Source organism: Dasypus novemcinctus, chromosome 2, assembly GCF_030445035.2.
Source record: "Dasypus novemcinctus isolate mDasNov1 chromosome 2, mDasNov1.1.hap2, whole genome shotgun sequence".
In the NCBI taxonomy this organism is placed as follows: Eukaryota; Metazoa; Chordata; class Mammalia; order Cingulata; family Dasypodidae; genus Dasypus; species Dasypus novemcinctus.
In genome coordinates, this window is record NC_080674.1 from 138,420,455 (window position 1) to 138,435,541 (window position 15,087).

The 15,087-nt window shown below is 36.7% G+C and overlaps 1 protein-coding gene across 7 annotated transcripts in view; it reads right to left on the bottom strand.

Annotated features, from left to right (window-relative positions):
• RAPGEF6 (Rap guanine nucleotide exchange factor 6) overlaps nt 1-15,087 on the bottom strand; it is a 273,773-nt gene that overhangs the window by 46,243 nt on the left and 212,443 nt on the right. The gene's annotated exons all lie outside the window — the stretch shown is intronic.

The window sequence follows — 15,087 nt, forward strand, 5'->3', positions numbered from 1 at the left end:
GATAAACCTCTATAGGCAACTGGATTATTTCCTCAAAGAAAATCCCCAAAATGAGAACTATTGGGTTAGGTAACATGCATAATTTAAAGGTTTTTGAAATATATTGCCCAATTTTTCTCTGGAGATTACAATATTTTATAATTCTAGAGCATAAGAGGGCCAATTTGTTCACACCCTTTCCAAAACTCTTAATAATGCTTTTGATTCTTCATTTTGAAGCCCCCCTCTAAATATGCCATTGTTTTACATTTTCTTTCTTTGCTTACTAGTGAGATTTAGCAAGAGGCTATTTCTTCTTTTCCAAAATGTGCTTTCCCAGTTTTTATATTCTATTTATTTTATTTCCAATATGAGAAATATTTAAATATTCATGTGGTTAAATCTCTGAATCTTTACCTTTGTGATTGCTCTACTGGCAAATTCTACCTTAAAACAAATGGTTCATATGATATGCATATGTAAATAGTTTTTCCCTCTTGTTCTATCATTTTTCTTGTCCTATAGCTAGAACTTCCAGAACAATGTTCAATGTGATGACCATGGTTACTTTTGTTTTCTGTTTTTTAAAAAATTTTATTTGTGTGGTTACTTTTTAATGTAACAATGTAAGTGAATAGTTACACAATAACATGAACAAATGTTAAATTTTTCCTTATAATAATAAATTGTTACAAAAAATTTTTCTTAAAATTAGGAATTATTGTGGGTTGGGAGATTTTGGTGGTCCAAGTAATTGAACAGTTTTTCAAGCATTACCTTCATAGCATTATATACACTTTTACCATTTAGAGAAAAAGACACAAATACAAATTACAAATTTGTATCAAAGCTAACTGAGGTAGTCACCCATTTGCCCTGGCTAAAGTAAAGAGAAGAGAAATGGAAGATGTGGCAGGAAACACTTTCACAGAATAAGGTGGCCCTCTAAAACTGGAGACACATAAAGACAGAGACTAGTTCCTCGGACTGGAAGATTCAACACAATATACATGAATTTAATTTCAGAGAGAAGGAAACTTCATCTACATACGTTTAATATTCTGGATCTGTAGGCAAGTTAGAAGCTGGATGCTTCATCTATTCATGTCTTTTTGTAAGATGTATGCCCCAAACTGCCTTTCCTAAAGACATTCAAACATTTGAGTCTTTAAAGGCCTTTTGTTCAGATTTCTTTCCAAAGAGTAAATCCTTTATGTGCTGTTTACATAATCAAGTTTTTGTAGCTTCAAGGGTTCAGGTTACACTGTTTTATGATATACCTAATTGAGGTGCTTCTCTGGGCTAGAAAATGACTGCACCCAGGTGGAAATTCCCTCTTAACTCTATAAAAAAGTGTCACAAATATACTGTTATTATCTGAATTGTTCCTAACTTCTTCATGAAAGCAGGTCCCTGTGGTCTGGGGCTCCAGAATTCAATCAGTTAACAAGATTTTGGGGGGCTTACCCTGGGGAATTGGGGAGATGTTCTGATCCTTATATTACTTTCCTCATAGAAACTTATTCACAAGGGATAGGGAATTTGCACACATTTCATGCTCTCTTTGTTGGTGGCAATATACTGAAACATGTCCTGGGAAGCTGTGTTTAGCAGTGTATCTTGCCAAACAGCAGAAAAAAAAGCCAAAGTCTATTAAAGCCATCTTTTTCCTACTAAAAGGACAAATGGCTATAAAGTCACATAAAAGGGTTTCAGGCAACATAAATGGGTGGCTCTAGATTTTTACATATATATATATACACATACACACACACACACTAACTATACATATGTGTGTATATATATATACACATACAAATGTTTATATTTTTTATTAGAGAGGCTTTGGGTTTATAGAAAAATCATGTATAAAGTACAGGATTCCATATATCCTATTACTGACTCCTTGGCACTGGTGTGGTACATTTGTTACAACTGATGAAAGCACATTTTTGGTAACTGTATTATTAACTATAGTCCATGTATTAATTTAGTGCTCACTGTTCATGCTGTATAGTCCTAATTTTAAAAAACTTTTTCATTCTAGTACATATATACAACAATTTCCCCCTTTAGCCACATACAAACATGTAATTAACATATATAATTACGTTCACAATGTTATACTACCACCACCACTGTCCCTTACCAAAACTTTACCATTGTCACAAATAGAAACTCGGTACATTTTAAGCCTTAACTCCATATTTTCTTACCCCACCCTGTCTCCTGGTAACCTATATTCTAGTTTCCAACTCTATGAGTTTGCTTGTTCTAATTATTTCCTATTAATGAGATCATACATTATTTGTCCTTTTGTGTTTGCTTATTTCACTCAACATGATGTCTTCAAGGTTCATCCATTTTGTCACATGTATCAGAACTTCATTCCTTTTTACAGCTGAAGAATATTCTATTGTGTATATACAATACGTTTTGTTTATCTGTTCACCAGAGATAGACACTTAGGTTGCCTCAATCTTTTGCAATTATGAATAAACCCACTATGAACATCAGTGTGTGTAAATATCTGTTTGAGACCCTGCTTTCAATTCTTTTGGGCATATACCTAGAAGTACCAGGTTATATAGTAATTCTGTTCTTGACTTTTTAAGGAACTGCCAGACAGTATTCCATAGCAGCTGCACTATTTTATATTCCTATCAGTAATGAGTGTCCCTATTTCCCCACATACTCTCTAACACTTGGTAATTAAAAAGAAAAATAGTAGCCATTCGAGTGGGTGTGAAATGGTATATAATTAAGGTTTTGATTTGCATTTCCCTAATGGCTAATGATGTTGACTATATTTTCATGTGCTTTTGTCCATTAAAAATTTTTTTTTCTTTTTGTTATTGAGTTGAAGGACTTATTTAAGTATTCGGGATATTATACCCATATCAGATACGAGGTTTCCAAAATTTTTCTTCCATTACCTAGGAGTTTTATAGCTCTGGATCTTATATTTAGGTCTTTGTATATGGTGTAAAGGAGGATTCCACCTTCATTCTTTTGCAAATGGAGACACAGTATTCTAGCACCATTTGCTGAAGACTATGCTTTCTCAATTGAGTGGTCTTCACCCTCTTATAAAAAAGTCAGTTGGCCATAAATGAGGGTTGATTTCTGAACTCTCAAATCAATCCAAAGGATCTGTATGTCTGTCCTTGTGCTGGTACCATTATGTTTCAATTACTTTAGTTTTGTAATAAATTTTAAGATTTGGAAGCATGAGTCCTCTTACTTCATTCTGGCTATCTGGTGCCCCTTATACTTCCATATAAATGTGAGGACTGTCTTTTTCATTTCTGCAAAGAAGGCTGTTGGAATTTTGATTGGGATGGCATTTAAATCTGTAAATCGCTTTGGGAAGAACTGACATTTATTTAGGTCTTCTTTGAGTTCTTTAAGCAATGCTTTGTAGTTTTCTGTATATATGTTCTTTACATCCTAGATATTTGTTTCTTTTAGTTGCTATTGTAAATGGAATTTTTTTCTTGATATCTTCATCTGATTTTTCATTACTAGTATATAGAAACACTACTGATTTTTGGGTGTTGATGTTTTATCCTGTACTTTGCTGAATTCATTTGTTAGCTCCAGTAGCTTTGTTGTAGATTTTTCAAAATGTTCTGAATACAGGATCTGTAAATAGGTAAAGTTTTACTTCTCCTTTCCAATTTGGATGCCTTTTACTTTTATTGCCTAATTAGTCTGGCTAGAATTTCTAGTATAATATTGAAAAACAGTGGTGACAGTGGGCATCCTTGCCTTGCTCCCGATTTTAGAGAGAAAGCTTTCAGTCTTTGAACAGTAAGTATGATGTTAACTATGGATTTTTCATTAATTCCCTTAGTCATGTTGAGTAAGTTAACTTCGGCTAGTGTTTTTATTTTGTTGTTTTTTTAAATGAAGAAGGGATGCTGTCAAATGCCTTTTCTGCATCCACTATATGTTCATGTGTTTTCTTTCCTTCATTCTGTTAATGTGCAGTATTGCATTCATTTAAAAAAAATTTTCTTTTAAATGTTACATTAAAAAAATGAGGTTCCCATATGCCCCCCCCCACTCCTCCGACATCAACCATTTTTTCCATCATCATGGCACATTCACTGCAGCTGGTGAATACATTTTGGAGCACTGCTGCACCACATGGACAGTGGTCTACATTGTACTCTACACTCTCCCCCATTCAACTGATTTTCTTTTTTCTTTGCTTACCTGGGACAAATTCCACTTGATTATGGTGAATAATTCTTTTAAAGGTGAATTCGGTTTGTGTGGTAGTTTGAGGCTTTTATGGACCCCAGAAAAATCATGTCCTTAGAAGAGCTAATTAATTCGTGTAGGTTTGAACATATTGTAGATGGGATATTTAGGTTATTTCAGTTGGGGTGTGACCCAGGGTAGGTCACACCAGAGTCTTTTATAAACAGGATGAATACAGACAGCAAGTCAAAGAGAAAAGCCACAGAGAGAAAGCCAGAAGCTGAAGTAATGACACTGGAGAGAAGGGAGACCAGGAGACACCACTATGTACCTTGCAATGATAGAGGAGTCCAGGAATGCTGGCAGCTGGTCTTTGGAGAGAAAAGCATTGCCTGATGAAGTCCTAATTTGAACATTTTCATGATGTCAGAACTGTAGGTTTATAAATTAAGAAATCCCCATTGTAAAAGCCAACCCATTTCCAGTACATTGCATTCTGGCAGCTAGCAAACTAAAACAGTTTGCTAGTATTTGCTGAGGATTCTTGCATCTATTTTCATAAGAGATATTGGTCTGTAATTTTCTTTTCTTGTGGTATCTTTATCTGGCTTTGGTATGTGGGTGATAATGGTCTCATAGAATGAATTAGGGAATGTTCCCTCCTCTTCTTTTTTTTTTTTTTGGGAAGACTTAGAGCAGGATTGGTGTTAACACTTCTTGGAATGTATGGTGAAATTCCACAGAGAAGTCATCTAATTCTGGGCTTTTCTCTGTTGGGAAATTTTTGATTATGCATTCACTCTCTTCACTAGTTACTAATTTGTTGAGATCTATTTCTTTTTGAGTCAGTTCAGGTAGCTTTTTTTTTTTTTTTTTTTAAATTTATTTCTCTCCCGCCCCCAAGTTGTCTGCTCTGTGTCCATTCACTGCATGTTCTTCTGTGTCCGACTGTACTCTTGCCAGTGGCACCTGGAATCTGTGTCATTTTGTTGTGTCATCTTGCTGCGTCAGCTCTCCATGTGTGCGGTGCCATCCCTGGGCAGGCTGCACTTCTTTTGCACTGGGCGGCTCTCCTTATAGGGTGCACTCTTTGCACGCCTGGGCTCCCCTACGTGGGGGACACCCCTGCATGGCACGGCACCCCTTGCGCACATCAGCACTGTGCGTAGGCCAGCTCATCACACAGGTCAGGAGGCCCTGGGTTTGTACCTTGGACCTCCCATGTGGTAGGTGGATGCCCTATTCATTGGGCCAAATCTGCTTCCCAGTTCGACAGATTTTGATTGCTAGGAATATGCCCATTTCATCTTGGATATCTAATTTTTTGGCATTCAGTTGTTCATGTTCATAGTATTATTCTCTTATAGTCCCTTTTATTTCAGTGGGGTCAGTCCCCGTTTTCATTTCTAGTTTCAGTTATATGTGCCCTTTTTTTCCTTCATCAGTACAGAAAAAGGCTTGTCAGTTTTATTGATCTTTTCATAGAACCAACTTTTGGATTTGCTGATTCTATTATTTTATTATTCTCTATTTCATTTAACAAAGCTCTAATATCTGTTATTTCCTTCCTTCTGCTTACTTTGGGCTTACTTTGTTCTTCTTTTTCTAGTTCTTCCAGTTTTGAAGTTAGGTCTCTGATTTGAAATCTTTTTTCTTTTTCAATGTAAGCACTTAGAGCTATAAATTTCTATCTCAGTACTGTCTGCCTTTGCTGCATCCCTTACATTTTGGTATGTCAGATTTTCATTTCCATTTGCCTCAAAGTATAATTTCCCTTGTGATTTTAACCTATTGGATGTTTTAAGAATCCACTGTTTAATTTCCACATATTTGTGTATTTTCCATTTCATCTTCTATTAATGATTCCTAGTTCCATTGCATTGTGGTTGGAGAAGATACATTGAATGATTTCAATATTTTTTAATTTACTGTGTGACTTGTTTTGTGACCTAACCTATGGTCTATCCTGAAGGATGATCTATGTGTATTTGAGAAGCATATATATTTTGCAGTTAGCTCAAGTGTTCTATATGTATTAGGTCTAGCTGGTTTAGAATATTGTTTAAGTCTTCTATTTTTTTTTTTTAACTGATCTTCTGTCTAGATGTTTTCTCCATTATTGGAAGTGGCATATTAAATTCTCCTATTAATGTACAATAGTCAGTTTCTCACTTAAAATCTGTCATTACCTGCTTCATGTATTTTGGGGCTGTGCTGTTAGGTGCATTTTTATTTATAATTGTTACATCTTTGTGTTGAATTGACCCCTTTATCATTTTATAATGACCAGTGTAAAATGATCAGTTTTTCACTTATTTTTATTTTATCTGATATTTAGTGTAGCTACCCCAGGTCCCTTTAGTTACTATTTGCATGGTATATTTTCTTCATACTTTCACTTTCAACCTCCTGTGTCTTTGAATTTAAGGTGAGTCTCTTATGGACAGCACACAATTGGGTCATGCTCTTTTATCCATTCTGCAAATCTCTGACTTTTGACTGGAAAGTTTAATCCATTTACATTTAAAGTCACTACTGATAATGCAGGACTTTTTCAACATTTAGGTATTTAAATATTGTAAGTCTTACACCTGTTTTGTCTTTTAATTCTTCTGTTACTATCTACTTTCATATTTATTTGATATTTTTGTTATTGTACCATATTAGTCCCTTCTCATTTCTGTCTGGACATATTTTTCATATATTTTCCTGTGGTGACCATGGGGTTAAAAATTTAACATCCTAAATACATAACAATCACATGTGATTTAATACCAAGTTGACTTTAAGAGCATATACATACACTGCTCCCATACCTCTCTGTTCCCCTCCTTTATTTTGTACTTGTTACAAATATATATTTGTAAACTGTATGTCCAAAACCAATTTATTATTACTTTTTATACATTTGTATTTTAGTATCTGAAAGAAGTAATAAGTGGAGTTACATTCTAAAAAATACAGTATTTGCTTTAGTTTGCTAAGCTGCTGAAGGCAATATACCAGAAATGGGCTGAATTTTTTTTTTTATTAAAATTTTTTTAATTGAAGTATATCATTCATACATGAACATACATAAACAAATGTGTTGGCTTTTACAATGTGATTTATTAGTTTATAAATGCATAGTTCTGAAGTCATGAAAATGTCTAAGCATAGACATTATCAGGCAATGATTTCTATTGGAAGACCAGCTGCTAGTGATCTTAGACTCCTCTGTCACATAGCAAGGAACATGGTGGTGTCTGCTGGTCTTACCCTTCTCCTGGGTTTCACTGCTTTCAGCTTCTTGGTTCCACAGCTTTCTCTCCGCTTTTGTGTGTTTCTCTCCTTTTCATCCCATTTATAAAGGGCTCCAGTAAGGGTTAATTAAGACCCATTCTGTGCCATACCTTACTTAAGTAACCTAAACAAAAAGTACCATCCACAATAGGCTCATACCCAAAGGAATGTACTAGACTTAATAACAAGATTTTCTGGGGGAACATAATTTCAAACTACTACAACTGTACTGGCATATGTAATTACCCAGATGGTTACTTTTACTGGAGGACTTTATTTATGTCCCTTTCTTTTTGGTTTGAAGAACTCCCTTTAACATTGCTTGCAGGGCAGGTCTAGCAGTGACAAACCCCTCAGCTTTTGTTTATCTGGGAAAGTTTAAATCTCTCTCAGTTTCGAAACCAAGTCTTGTCGGATATAAAATCCTTGGCTGGCAATTGTTTGCTTTCAGCACATTAAATATTTCAAATCCAGTGCCTCCTTACTTCTATGGCTTCTGATAAAAAAACAGCATTTAATCTAATTGAGATTCCCTTGATAATAACATTTTGCTTTTCTCTTGCAGCATTCAGAACTCACCTTCCCTTTTGTATTCGAGTGTTTAATCAGTATGTGATAGGGTATATTTTCTTTTCTTTTTTTTTTTTTAAAGATTTATTTATTTAATTTCCCCCCCTCCCCTGGTTGTCTGTTCTTGGTGTCTATTTGCTGCGTCTTGTTTCTCTGTCCGCTTCTGTTGTCGTCAGCGGCACGGGAAGTGTGGGTGGCGCCATTCCTGGGCAGGCTGCTCTTTCTTTTCACGCTGGGCGGCTTTTCTCATGGGCGCACTCCTTGCGCGCACCAGCACTGCGCATGGCCAGCTCCACACGGGTCAAGGAGGCCCGGGGTTTGAACCGCGGACCTCCCATATGGTAGACGGACGCCCTAACCACTGGGCCAAAGTCCGTTTCTCGGGTATATTTTCCTTCAAGTACCCTATTTGGTATTCTCTGGGCTTCCTGGATGTGCATATTCATGTCTTTTGCTGAATTTAGGAAGCTTTCTGCCATTATTTCTTTAAATATTCCTTTTGCTTCTCTCTCTTCCTTATAGGACCCACACAATGCATATACTAGTATGCTTGATGGAGTCCCAGAGGTCTCTTAGGCTATTTTAACTTTTTATAATTCTTTTTCCTTTCTGATCCTCAATCTGACTCATTTGAATTGTCTTGTTTTAGAATTTGCTGATCTTTTCTTCTTCCAGCTCCAATCTGATGTTGAAACCCTCCGGGGCATTTTTCATTTCATTTATTGTGGTTTTCAACTCTAGTAGTTTGGTTTGGTTACTTTTAAAATTTATGATTTTTTCAATCATTGTTTTCTTGATATGCTTTAGTTCTCTGTACCTTTCCTTCATCTCCTTGAGCATATTGAAGATTATTTTCTTAAAGTCTTTGTCTGGGAGACAACTAGCAAGATTGTGGCAGAGGAAGGAGCTCCTAGAGTCAGCTTCTGCTACAGAGCAGATAGAAATCACCCAGAGCAATCTAAAGCACCTGTTTGTGGGGTCCAGGAGATCAGAAGAGCATCCTGTAACATTCTTCAGGAATGGAAGGAGTAGACTGTCCCTCTGCAGAGAAAATTCATTAGTAGAGCACTCCACACTGAGGAGGCTCGTGCCCATCCTCCACTGGAGGTAAACGCCTCCTCGGGAGCTATTCTGTGGCTGGAACTGGAAGCTCCACTTTCCCTAATTGGGGTAGAAAGAGATGGGTGGGCACCAACTTCGGCTACTGATTAGTAAATTTGGCAGGCTGAAGTATAATCCTAAGAACAGCCACCATTTTAACTCCATCCCTGGCATGAGGGGAAGTGGGGCATACTGAAAATCACAGTGCTGGTATGGACCGGCTTCTTTCCATACAGATAGTATTACAGCTTTAGTCTAAGCCCCAGCCCTACCTCCAGCAGGGAGCTAGGAGGACCCACACCAGTCTCTCCAGGAAAATATAGGCCACCCTATGGAGGCTGGTGAGCATCCTACTCTGGAGGCTCAAGCTGCCTGAGGAGTTATCCTGAGTCTGGAGTTGGAAGCTCCATTTTCCAAAAACAGGGAGGAAGAGATGGTTGGCCATCGACTTAAGCTATTGCTTAGTAAATTCAGCTGGTTAACATATAACCCTAAGAACAGCTAAAGTTTGAGCCTGTCCAAGTCAGAAAAAGGCTGGTAGCTGCCATCCTGACTCTGCCCTGACATAAGGGGAAGCAGAGCTGATGGAAAATCACAGTGATGGTAGGTACCGGCTTCTTTCCACCCAGCTCGGATTGCAGCCCAAATGTAGGCTTCAGCCCTACTTCTGGCAGGGAGGAAGCTGGCAGGACCTGAACCAGCTTCTCTGGGTAACTGCAGGCACATTCGGCTGGCACAGACTAAATAGTCTGAAGTCTACCAAGGCAACTGAGGTCATTCTGGACCTGCATGATATAGATTCATATCCACACCTGAGCTCAATCGCTGCCCCAGGCAGGAGAGGAAGGTGTATGAAGCCTCATCAGTCTCTCTAGGCAACTACAGTCAAGGCCTGCCCAACTTGGATTATTACACATAATCCCGTGTAATAGGCTGTGGTTCTGTCCCTACCCCTGGTAAAGGAGAAAGGTGGAAGAAGCTTCATTGGTCCCTGGGGCAATGTAGGCAGCTTGAACTGCCACAGCTTACAGCATCAACTACATCCTCGGCTCCTACTACAGAACTAGCAAGGGAGAAACAGCAAGAAAGATCTAAGTTAAAAAGAGAAACTGCACCCAGAATAAATACATCTAATAAACCAGATACAAAGACAACAACAAAAAATTAAAATCCATACCAAGAAACAGGAAGATATGATCTAGTTAAAGGAACAAGATAGGCCTCCAGATGACAAAAAGGAATTGAGAAAATAATCATGGACGTTCAAACAAATTTCCTTAATAAATTCAATGAGATGGTTGAAGAGATTAAGGATATTAAGACACTGGATGAGCACAAAGAAGAATTTGAAAGCATACACAGAAAAACAGGAGATCTTATGGGAAAGAGAGACACATTAAATGAAATAAAAAATACACTGGATTTATGTAACAGCAGATTTGAGGCAGAAGAAAGGATTGGTAAGCTTGAAGACAAGGCCTCCAAAAGCAAATATACAAAATAACAGAGGAAGAAAAGAATGGAAAAAATTGAACAAAGTCTTAGGGAAATGAATGACAGCAAGAGACATGTAAACATATGTGTCATGAGTGTCCCAGAAGGAGAAGAGAAAGGAAAAGGGGCGGAAGGAATATTTGAAGAAATAATGGTAGAACATTTCCCAACCCTATTGAAGGACAAAGAGATCTGTGTCCAAGAAGCGCAACATACTCCCATCTGAACAATTCCAAACAGACCAACTCTGAGACATATACTAAAAAGAATGTCAAATGCCAAAGAAAAAGAGCATTCTGAGAGCAGCAAGAGAAAAGCAATGTATAACATATGAGGGATACCTAGTAAGATTAAGTGCCAATTTTACATCAGAAACCATGGAGGTAAAAAGAGAGTGGTAAGATATATTTAAGATGCTGCAAGAGAAAAATTTTCAGCCAAGAATATTATATCCAGCAAGACTGCTTTTCAAAAATGAAGGCAAGTTTAGAATATTCACAGATAAACAGAAACTAAGAGAGTTTATAATAGAGACTGGCCTTGTAGGAAATACTAAAGGGTGTGCTATGGTCTGAAAAGAAAAGACAGGAGAGAGGTTTGGAAGAGAGTCTAGAAAGGAAGGTTATACCAGTAAAAGTAACAAAAAGTCTCAAAAGAGTGGTGAAAATAAAATATGACAAATAAAACCCAAAGGTCAAAATGGGTGAAATAAGAACTACCTTTATAATAATAACATTGAATGTTAATAGATTAAACTGACCAATTAAAAGACAGAGACTGGAGGAATGGATAAGAAAATATGAGCCATCTATATGTTGTCTGCATGAGACTCATCTTAGACCCAAGGACACCAATAGAATGAAATTGTAAGGCTGATAAAAGATATTTCATGCATGCAGTAACCAAAAACAACAAAACTAAAAAAAAAACCCAGAGTAGCTATACTTCTATTAAATGAAATAGACTTTAAAAGACACTAGCACATGCAATCTGAGGAGGAAGTCAGGAAAAAAATTCCTTTAACAATAGTGACTAAAGAATAAAATATTTAGGAATAAACTTAACTAAGGATGCAAAGTACATGTAACCAGAAAGCTACAATGTATTGTTAAAAGAAATAAAAAAAGACCTAAATAATCGGAAGACCATTCCATGCTCATGGATTGGAAGATTAAATATCATTAAGATGTCAGTTCTGGGAAGCAGATTTAGCTCAACTGATAGAGCATCCACCTACCATATAGGAGGCCCAGGATTCAAACCCAGGGCCTCTTGGCCTGTGTGGTGAGCTGGCCCACAAGCAGTGCTGATGCGCGTAAGGCGTGCTGTGCCACTCTGCGTACAGGAACCCCGTGTGCAAGGAGTATGCCCCGCAAGGAGAGCTGCCCCGTGCAAAAAATGCGCAGCCCGCCCAAGAGTGGCGCCACACAAATGGAGAGGTGATGCAGCAAGATGACGCAACAAAAAGAGACACAGATTCTTGATGCCGCTGACAAGAATGTAAGTGGACACAGAACACAGAGCGAATGGGCACAGAGCAGACAGCGGGGGTGGGGTGGGGAGTGGGAGAGAAAGGGGAGAGAAATAAATAACAGTTCCTGTCTGCTTAAGAATTGCTCTGGTAGAGGAACTGATTCCTGGAGTTTCCTACTCCTCAATACTCCTACAAACTTCTACTCATATTCTTTACCAACGTGTTTGTTGTTAGTGGGAGAACAATATACATATCAATAACTCTTGGCACATGGAAGACACTAAAATGTTAACTGATTCGAAGAGTGGAAATATGAGATTAGAATAAAACTGCATCAAAGAAGGAAAAATCACTTCAAATTTTCGGCATGAATCTAAAACACATAATAAATACATAATCCTACAAGGGTAAAACAGACATTTAAGATGAATCTAATAAAAAGAATGCATCAGATTTATGATTCTTATTTCATTAATATAATTCTCATATATATATACAAATTCAAGATTAGGATTCTCAGTTTCAACTTAAAGTCAAAATTTCTAGAGTGCTACCTATAATGAATAAAATAAAAAGAAAATAATTTCAAGTTTACTTTATAAAAGAAATCAAGTAAAAGCCCTGGTGTTATTACATGAAAACGAGTAAGCAAAACTGCCCAAATGTATACTCAGAAAAAAAATTCAATTTCAAACTTCTTTTAACCATTCTCTGAATTCTTTTAGGCTTCATCTTTTATTAGGCCAAAAATTCCAAAAAACTTTTTCACAAATTGGAGAAGAGAAGATATACTCTGATTCTATATATATATATAAATATATATACACACAAAAATAAAAAAGACTAAAAGGATATAAGTTAGTCAACAATGGCTCTCTTCTAAGTGGATGGAAAAGTTTTGCTTCCTATTTCATGCAATTTTGTATCATTTGATTTAAAACAAATAAAAACTATACTGATACGTGAGCAATAGAATAGTACTATAGAGGCTTCAAAATACTTACAGTAAAAACCAACAGCTGTAGGCAGCAAAAACAAAGCAAAACCATAAAAAAGTCAGTAAGCAAAATCAAACTAGTAAACAGTTCTTTGTCCCCACTGCCTTTTGATCTAAAAATAACTTTAAACATGCAGCATAAATACACCTAAGCAAAAGATTGATAAATAATCAAAACTTGCTGATGCTACTTATGTACTGCAATATACATATATGATGTACCTAAAAACTAATTTAAAATTCTGTGCTGTCATGTATAACTTAAGGAGTTGAATTTGGAAAAATTGGTAATGAACAATTTATTCAAGAATAAGTGTAAACAGCACCACCAGTAGATAAAAGGCCTTTTGTAAAGTTGCACATTTAGGGGTTTAAAATTATTAATATAATTAAGAAGTTAAATGGCTATCATATATGTGTTTCATTTACATTTCTGGAATGGGCCCATGTTGCAGACTGAGCCTTAGGAGATGTCCTCTGAATAGATTTTAAAAAGGTAACTATAGTCCTTTTAACAGATGTTTTCAAGGAGAGAAAGGTGCAATCAATCTGAAATCAAGTTGAGTGCACCTCCTCTTCAGAGAGTCAGTTTCAGCTCCATGGGGCTTATAGTTTCTAAGTTTTAGTAATTTCAGCTTCTTCCCTTTCTCCAGCTAAATTTCCAACCTACTTCTCTCTCCCCTACCCAATCTCACCCCCACCCCCACTTCTTCATGTCTATGGCAAAAACACAGCAGTAAAAAAATCCTTAAATTCATAAATCACATGTCCCTAAATACCTGTCATATGAAAGCATGCATATTTAGCTTGTGCCTCAGCAGTCTGAAGTATTTTATTTGTGGGCTTTCTATGTGGTGTAAGGAGTTCTGCTGCAAAACATACACATACAGATGTGGAAATAAATTCCTATGCTGATAATATGAGAAATAATGAAAGTGTGCTGGCGATTTCTAAAAAAGAAGGGACTGACTTTGGGAGCAGGGCTTCCCAGATTTGAGGAATGAGAAAGAGTTCATTAGATATGTAGGTATGTACATATTCATTAGATATGTACATATTCATTAGATATGTAGGAAGAGCAAAGTACCACAGGCAGGTAACAGCATGGACAAAGAGAAAGTTCTCGGTATATGCCACATTAAGAAAGATGGATGAAGTAAGAGAGGGAAATGGCAGAACAGGACCCTTTTAGAAAGGGAGTTTATAAAATCATGCTGTGAAAGTTGGACACTTACAGTTATTAAGTTATTTTCTTTTGGCTCCAATCACACTTACACTGAGCATGAGATTCAGCAAATCACACTTGTTTGCTGACTGGCTCCCTCTTAGGTTCTGCCAATAAAGACTGGAAAGAGGGACTTGCTTCTTTCTGTTTTTCATTCCTGTGGGCTTCTTGTTACTGTCTCATACCCGCAATAATAATTCACCCCGATAGTGACATTTCCTTCTTGTACTAGAAGCAGAATCCAGTTAACAGTTTTCCTACCTCCAACCTGTTTTATTTCACCTGTTCAGGTTAAAAGTTAACATCTTAGCTAGGTAACAACTATATGTGAATTCTCTGATTGAATAACTGGAGTAGTTTCTGTCTCATGACTGAATGCTGACAAATACAGAAATCAGTGGAAATTTCTAAGTGAAGTAATGACTCATTAAAATCTGTGTTCTAGAAAGCATTAGGCAGCCATGTAAAGAATAGGATGTTTCAAAGACAGATTATTTGATTTAGTAATCTCCCTACTGGTTAGGAAGCAAGTGAAATAATCCATCAAAGAAATCATATGCAGAATGACCAAACTCTGTATTTATGTCCTGGGTTTTTACTGACATTGCTATAATAAAACATGAAATTTACCTTCACTTATATTTCTTCCTTTCTAATAATGAGATTGATACAACTGATGAAGTTTCCTTCCATTTTACACTAGGTGTTAGGACCTACAGACTCATAACTGACAATGAATCACAACCACACAGATCT